Consider the following 7,861-nt stretch of genomic DNA (forward strand, 5'->3'; position numbering starts at 1 on the left):
GTCCGTCAGCACTCCTGCCAGCTCCCCAGAACACGCTCTGAGAACACGCCCAGGGATGCCATCAGGACCTGCAGCCTTGTGGACATTAATCCTGCTCAGCACCGCTCCTACATCGGTGGGGGAGAGAGTCAGTGGTTGGTGGTCTGGAGTCACCTCTGCCTTAGTTGCAGTTGTTGGGTTCCCCCGCTCAAAACGAGCATAAAAGTTGTTGAGCTCGTTGAGGAAGGAGACATCAGAGGATGCGGGGGAGGGTTTGATGGTCCTGTAGTCTGTGATGATCTGGAGTCCTTGCCACATACGTCGGGGGTTGGAGTTGGAGAAGTGTTCTTCTACCTTCCCTTTGAAGTGATGTTTGGCATTTTTGATGCCCCTCTTCAGCTTAGCCCTGGTTGTACTGTAGGCCTGTGCGTCCCCTGACCTGAAGGCGGTATTACGGTCCTTCAGGAGGAGACGGACATCCTGGTTCATCCAAGGCTTCTGGTTGGGGTACATGGTGATCTGTTTCTGGGTGGTGACACTGTGTGTAGTCGTGGAGATGTGGTCCAGTACAGATGTGGCGTACTGGTCCAAGTCTATGTGGATGAAGATATTCCAGTCTGTGTTTTTGAACCGGTCCTGGAGCACAGCGTCTGTCCCCATGGCCACACTTTTATTGTCCTCACATTGGGTTTCACACGTTGGATGAGCGGTGAGTACCGAGCTGTGAGGAACAGGGAGAGATGGTCCGATTGTCCAATGTGGGGGAGGGTTATTGCTTTGTAGGCTCCAGACATGTTGGAATAAACATGGTCCAAAGTCTTGTCCCCTCTGGTGTGACAGGAGACATGTTGGTGGAATTTGGGGAGGACTGTCTTTAGGTTGGAGTGGTTGAAGTCACCAGTGTAGCGTTTATACGCCCACGTATAAATATCATTAATTATTATTCATAACGGTTTATGATCAATAATTAATATTTTAATTATTTTCAGAATTTACTGTAGCAGAATCAATAGTATGATCATTTTATCAGTTCATCCAATGAACAGAAAGCATAAACAATTATTAACTCTAGGAAATATAATATCTTCCTGGCCAAGAAAGAATAATCCCCAGTTAACAGTAAATTAAGAAATAGCCTAACTCAAGGGTAAAAGCATAGGTAACTTAGATCGAAGTTCAAGACAATAAATTCGTAAGCACATAACAAGTAATACTTCTCTTTAAAATATAAACATGACTTTATTGATTATTCTAACACATAAAACTAATATCTAACACAAACACACGCACACACATTCATACAAGTTGCAGAAAGAAAGAGAGAGAGAGGAAAGAGTGAGTTTTAAGAGATGAGATGATGAAATCCCAAGTTTCTATGCACTTATAAGACACAACCTGAATGAACCATCAAACATTAATTTAACCCTTCTATCGTTTTAAGCAGGTTATTAAATTTATATCAATACACCAGTTCAGCTTTTAGTCTGGAGGTACTTGCTTGTCTTTGCTTTTGGGGATTCCCTTTTGTTGTGAAAGGGGTTTTCCCGGTCCGTTCCTTGGCTGGTCTCCTCGTGCCTGATGTCTGGGGCGGCCAGTCACGTGGTGTGCCGGCGGAATGAAAGTCTTTGTTTGAAGCTGGCTGTGCAGAAGAAACGTGGACCGAAACTTTGCCGCAAAACTTAACTTAGAACCGAGACTCACAACGGAAAATAAAGGAAAACTTAGAAAAGAAAAGAAAATTTAGACGAGAGTAGTAAGATGGATAAAGCTGTTGAACCCGTTCTTCTGATCTTAATTTGGGTTCTTTGTCTCTGCGGTCTACATGGTTGCTAGTCTGGTTTAGATCTTCATCTTTTTCTGCCCATCTCTCTTGAGAGTGATAGCAGAGCGTTTCTTGAGGGTGAACCCAGAGAGCGAGAGCACGGAGATAGAGCAGCACAGAGAGAGAGAGAGCTTTGTTTCGTGTCTAAGATTTTAAACTCAAAGTTTGTCCCCCCTCCTGAAGAGATCGGACCAATTAGACACTGGCTTTGTTTGTCTCCTCGTAAATCATGCATTATCTGGGATCTCCTTACTTTCCAAGCTCTAGCAGAGAGTACAGAGGCCACAGTTTAGACATCATTGCTATTATACGAATACGAAACATTTTACACAGATTTCAATCAAGCCATCTTGCTAGTTGTGTTCGTAAGATAGCATTAATATGAAACAGTACACACTTTCATTCACACACCTAATAGTTATACAATTACATGAATTATATGGGATTAAAGCATATTAAATGGACACATATATCGTAGAAACACATAGAATGATGTATGGTGTTTATAAGTCGATTGAAAATTGTTCTTGAATGAGTTTTATGGATTTTGATATGTAAAGTCTTTTTGGTGTGTAAAGTTTAGACATTCCAATCTGAGGTCATGGATAGTTCCTGCTGAAAAGAGGTTTTGTTCATCTCTCATGGGACCAAGATGGGGTCTGTTAGTCACAGGGGTCAGCAGTACCATCTCTGAACCGATCCGTCTTGCAAAACTATCAAACGTTGACCAGTTCTTCCTTCAGTTAACCAATAAAAGTCTTTGGTTAGAGACTCTCTGGAGCCTGGGTGATTTATGGCTCTGGTTTGTGATTTGAGTCTGGGATGTGAAGACTCTTTGTGGGATTATGTATGAACAAAATCACCTAAAAGCTTCAATTGTGTTTGGTTCATTCTCGTAGTTGTTACACCAGCAACAATAAAAGCAGCCTCAGGGTGTTTAGTCTGGTGTTTGCTAATGGCTGCATAAAGTTCTTTCATAGCCAGCTTAGCATTAGCATCCGGGAGGATATATATTGCAGTGAGTATGATGGAAGTAAGTTTTCTGGGGAGATAATAAGGTCTGCATTTGACCATTAAAAACTCCACATTAGGTGAGCAGTGACTCTCGGTAGTAGCAGAGTTCATGCACCAAGCATTGTTGATATAAATGCACAAACCTCCCCCTCTGGTCTTGCCGGAGTCATCTGCTATCCTGTCGGCTCGGTGTTTTGCGGGCAGCTGTTGTTTAGCCATGTTTCGGTGAAAATCATGACATTTGAGTCCATAATCCGTCTGTTGTTGGTGATGGAGAGCCGTATTTCATCCATTTTGTTTGCCAGAGAACGGACATTGGCGAGGAGAATGCTGGGTAAAGGGAGCCGGTGTGGTGTTAGCATTGGCTTAGCTTGTAGCCCTCCGCGCTACAACTTTGAACTCTCAAAGTGCACCAGACTTTGAACTCTCAAAGTGCACCAGATTGATGAATTTAACATTAAAATGCACAAAATTTTCTTACGGGGGGTTCTGCGCCCAAACCCCGCTAGAAGTCCCGAAGTCCACCCTCCACAGATTTACCAAAGATCCTGTGGGAAACACTGGTATTGCTATGCCAATACAGCTTATAGCTTGATTTAGGATTCATCACTGTGGAGTATAGTTCAAATGTATTAATAAATGTCACATTTTTACTTATTTCATCTGTTAACTCTCACTTGTTCCTACATATGGCATTAGTGGTTTTAAGGAATTGGAGTTGGTATGCATATATTTAAGGCCGTGCAAAGATGGGTGGTGTTTATGATCATATAGTGGGCCAGTCTGGGCCAAAATGCCAGGGCCAATTTTTTGTCCCAGTCCAGCCCTGCCCCTTCCCCTTCATCCTCCCACCACCACCAGGATGGTCCCTTCCTTTACCTCCAGGGGGTCGGCTGCGCCCCGGCCTTCGTCTTCAGGCAGGATATGCAGCTTTCGCTACCCTCGCATCGCGCGCTAAGGACGGGGCCTACGCCAAAGAACTTTATAAATTCATGCTTGCTGGGCTGTTAATAAATTTACGCTTGTTATATCAATTTATCTCCCGAGTCTTTCTGGTAGAAATATTATTAAAGGTGACATGACTTGTCTAGAATTTATGGCCGTGCCATATAAATGCCAAATAAAATTGTCAATTGTCAATAAAATTGTCAATTTATTTGTTGACGACCTCAACAATCCATTTTGAGTAAACACATTGAAAAGAAGCAAATTGTTGCCATCAATTATGATATATATTTTTTAATGTTTCGATGAAAAACACTAAAGTAGCCTACTTAAATTGTAGATGTTCTTAAATATTTATGTTAATAATACAGAAAAAAAATTCTACTCTGGACGAAATGGCGATACGATAAAAACGTTTTTTACGTGTAAAGCTAAACGTGTCTCCGTGTGGACGTGTCCTGAATATGAAAAAGCAAAACAGTGCAAACAGTACATTGAATAAAACTGGTGTAAGCACATTACAAAATGTAATTTGAAAATTAAAATTGTGGCTTTTTTAGGTTGTGAGATGTCATTGTTTTGATATTGTAAGTCTATACTATGATGAAATTCATTTAAAGGAGTCATAATGTAGAAATTTCACTTTTCCACGAGAATCAATGTATGTTATGATTGCATAATGATTGTACACTGGCCGGGAAGCCGATATTTAAAAGTGAAGCGTTTGTTTACCTCAGGGTTTGTAAAATAGGCCACGTGCACGCGCACGAAAAAACGAGATTTTGATTTCTTCCCCCTCTTGACGTCAAGACGGGGGAGGATATACCAAATATGGACACCGCAAACCTATGCCGCGGGAAGCCCGCCCCTCTCCCCCTCAGATTCAGTTTAGTCGACTCGAGAAAGATGGAGAAACCGAGTGTAGCCTACACTTGAGATGCTCTGTGGGTGACTGCCACAAACAACATGCAAATGTGTTTTATCTACCAAAAACGGACGAAACTATCAGGGAACAGTGGAGGAAATTCATTTTTAATGACGCTGTCCCAACAACTCTTTCAAGTGGCGTATCGTTAGGTGTGTGTGCTAAACATTTTACACCGGAATCATTTACAAATTTGGGGCAATATCAGGCGAACTTGGCCTCGAAGCTCCGTTTGGGAAAAGGTGCCATCCCAACCATCAGGGACTTGCCAGAAATTGAAAAGGTAAGACTGTGTTTTTATTGCTCTACTGTGGTTAACAAATAGCAGCTAACTGCTAATGCGGCTATTGTATGTAACGTTACCTTCGAGGTAAACACGGGGAATGGACTCTACGAATGCTAGCCACATCTTTCCACTTTGTTTTACACTAGCAGCTACAGTAGTGACGGTACAGGAGTCCATGCTCAGTGGCTAAAACTGTTTAAATGCAAGTATAACATCACGTTGCATGTCTAAAGAAGAAACATATTGAATGTCTAAATAACCACAACGTGAAACAAGGCAAAAACACCACATGATAGTAAAAATCTCAAAACCACTGTAAGCTGATTAAAAAAAAAAAACTACATCTCCGTTAATGTAATCTACATTAAATAAAAGGTAAATTTATGTGGGAGAAAATAGCAACACACGTTTTTGCTCGAACTGATGTTAATGTATGTCTCAGTCAAAATGATTGTCTTTACCATTCAGAGACATCTTGATGTAGACGTGCATCCAACAACTCTACATCTTCCCTTTCCAGCTCTGGTTCAGAGTCCGGCTCAAACATGTACGGTTGAATCCCATATGTCGCGGCCGGGTCAGGTTCTGACAACTTGCGCCATGTCAGTTTGTAATGATGCTGAAGTTACCTGCGGTGTCAACCCCCCTCCTTCCTGCAACCAATCAACGCGCCCCTCATTTGCATTATTATAATGACCGTCCACGACAGCCAAAACATCGCATCAGATCTCGCGAGACAATAATGCCTTTAGAAATAAGGGTCTGAGGGGCTCTGTGTTGATTTTTTTTCCACTTTTCTTTTTTAGAAGTGCCTGAAAGACTATAATAGAGCATTGGGTACCAAAGTTAAAACAACATTATGACTCCTTTAAGTACCACAAACATTTTAGTTCTTATATTGACAGAACTAAAACATTCTGCAAGTGTTCATTCACCCTTCCTATGTATATAATATTAAGGGTAATAATAATAATAATTATAATTAAAGCTGCGAGCAGAATTTGATCGGGGTTCAAGCAGTTAAGGCCTTTAAAGGGGCATTCCACCCATTTGAACATTGTTTTTTTTATTTAAAGTGGGTCATATATGTAGTCGAAATGTAAAATAAATTTTTAATTTGGTGCCTTCGTGACCGAGGAAAGACAAAAAATAACTTCAGGACGCATTTGTATAAAAGACAACAACTCCCACAATGCACCACATTGCACAGCTCCGCAAGCCACTCCCACTAATCCAGAAAGTGCATATCTGCCTATAAGAGAAATCACTCTTCCGTCTACAAGGCTAGCTACCACCAGAGCTTGAAATTCATTTCACATTCACACAAAATGTCTAGTTAGTTGGCGAACTCATTACTCCTCGTTTGTATTTCTTTCGAAAAGGTGAATTATTGCATGGTACCTGGATGTTCAAATCGTCATTTTGCGTCATTGTAGGAGGAAGTGTAAAAGGTAAATAACGGATTTCTCCCGTCTCGGGAAAATGAGAGAGTGTTGCACGACCATTCAATAGTATGACTGGGTTTCTAACAATGCAAAGCTTAATGCAAATGGGTGGAGTGTCCCTTTAAGGGCCTTTAAGCACATATGCATAAAAAGTTAAGTTTTATTTAGCAAGCATGTAACCACTGACATAACAGATGGAAAAGATCATTTACAGCCAATACAGGCAATTTAACATATAAATATATGGTTTTAAAGCTTTTTAACAGTTAAAGTGCCACCTATGGTCCGATCTCAATAAAATGTTGCATACTTGTTCAGAATGTTAAGTCACATATGCTCACCAATTTTTGTGAAGTTTTGAGTTTTCATTTAGGATTTATAGGCTTTTAAGTGTATTTTGCCACAGCCATTTTCTAAATGACCCTGTCATAGCCATCCAAATGCAAAATTTCAACTTTTTTTTTTTTTTATTATTGATCTAGAGAGTCCAGAGAATTGTACTGCACTGGTTTGGTTCCGATTGGGCGAAAAACCTAGGACTAGTTTGCAAAAGTAGGTTTTTAACATATTAGCGAATATTTAATGAACGATTTGATTGACAGCAGTGGTTCTTGAGGCAAAATTGTTCAGTATGAGGAGATCTATCAAATGATATGCATATTGTGTGGATGTGTGAAACATGATAAGTGATAAGTCGTAAAACTCGTTAGCGCCCTCTAGTGGCCGATTTATTTCAAAATTCTTACAGACCTCTAGGGCCATGAGTCGAACATGCCCATCAAGTTTCATTCCGATCGGCCTCCGTTAACCTTGTCTAATAGGTGCTCAAAATTCATTGGCCGATGGCGGCCATGTTTTTTGAGATATGCCAATGTCCTCATACACATACATGGAATCTTGGACCAAGACACTGCATACCAATTTTCAAGTCAATCGGACTAACGGTCAGGTGGTCATAGCCCTTTTTAAGTTTTTGTCATGTTACAGCACCACCTAGTGTTCAGTCATCGTGATTTCTGCGTCTGCCCTCGCTCCCACGCCACAGCAGCAGCCTCCACCTAAACGGCACCATGGAGCCAGTTGCATATGGTAAACCTCGTTCCCTGAAGGAGGGAACGGAGACGTACGTCCCGTCGCCACATCTGCTGCTGCCTGCCGGGGCGGCCATCTTATCAAGCTTGGCTCCTCAGCAAAAAACTGAAGTGCAATCCCACCTGCTGCTCGTTATATACTCGCGCTGCGTGGCTGAACAGCTGATGCAAATGATTGCACCCCAATATGCATTGGCTCGTTTAGTTTCAGTCGAAGTAGATTGGCCTCTCTAGCGAGATTCCTATTCGTCGGTCACGACTTACATATCCGTTCCCTCCTTCAGGGAACGAGGGTTACCATATGTAACCAAGTCGATTTTCAGATCATTTTGAAGCAAAAGCTCTAGGTGACAA

The sequence above is a fragment of the Rutilus rutilus genome (assembly GCF_951802725.1).
Source record: "Rutilus rutilus genome assembly, chromosome: 1".
Taxonomy (NCBI): domain Eukaryota; kingdom Metazoa; phylum Chordata; class Actinopteri; order Cypriniformes; family Leuciscidae; genus Rutilus; species Rutilus rutilus.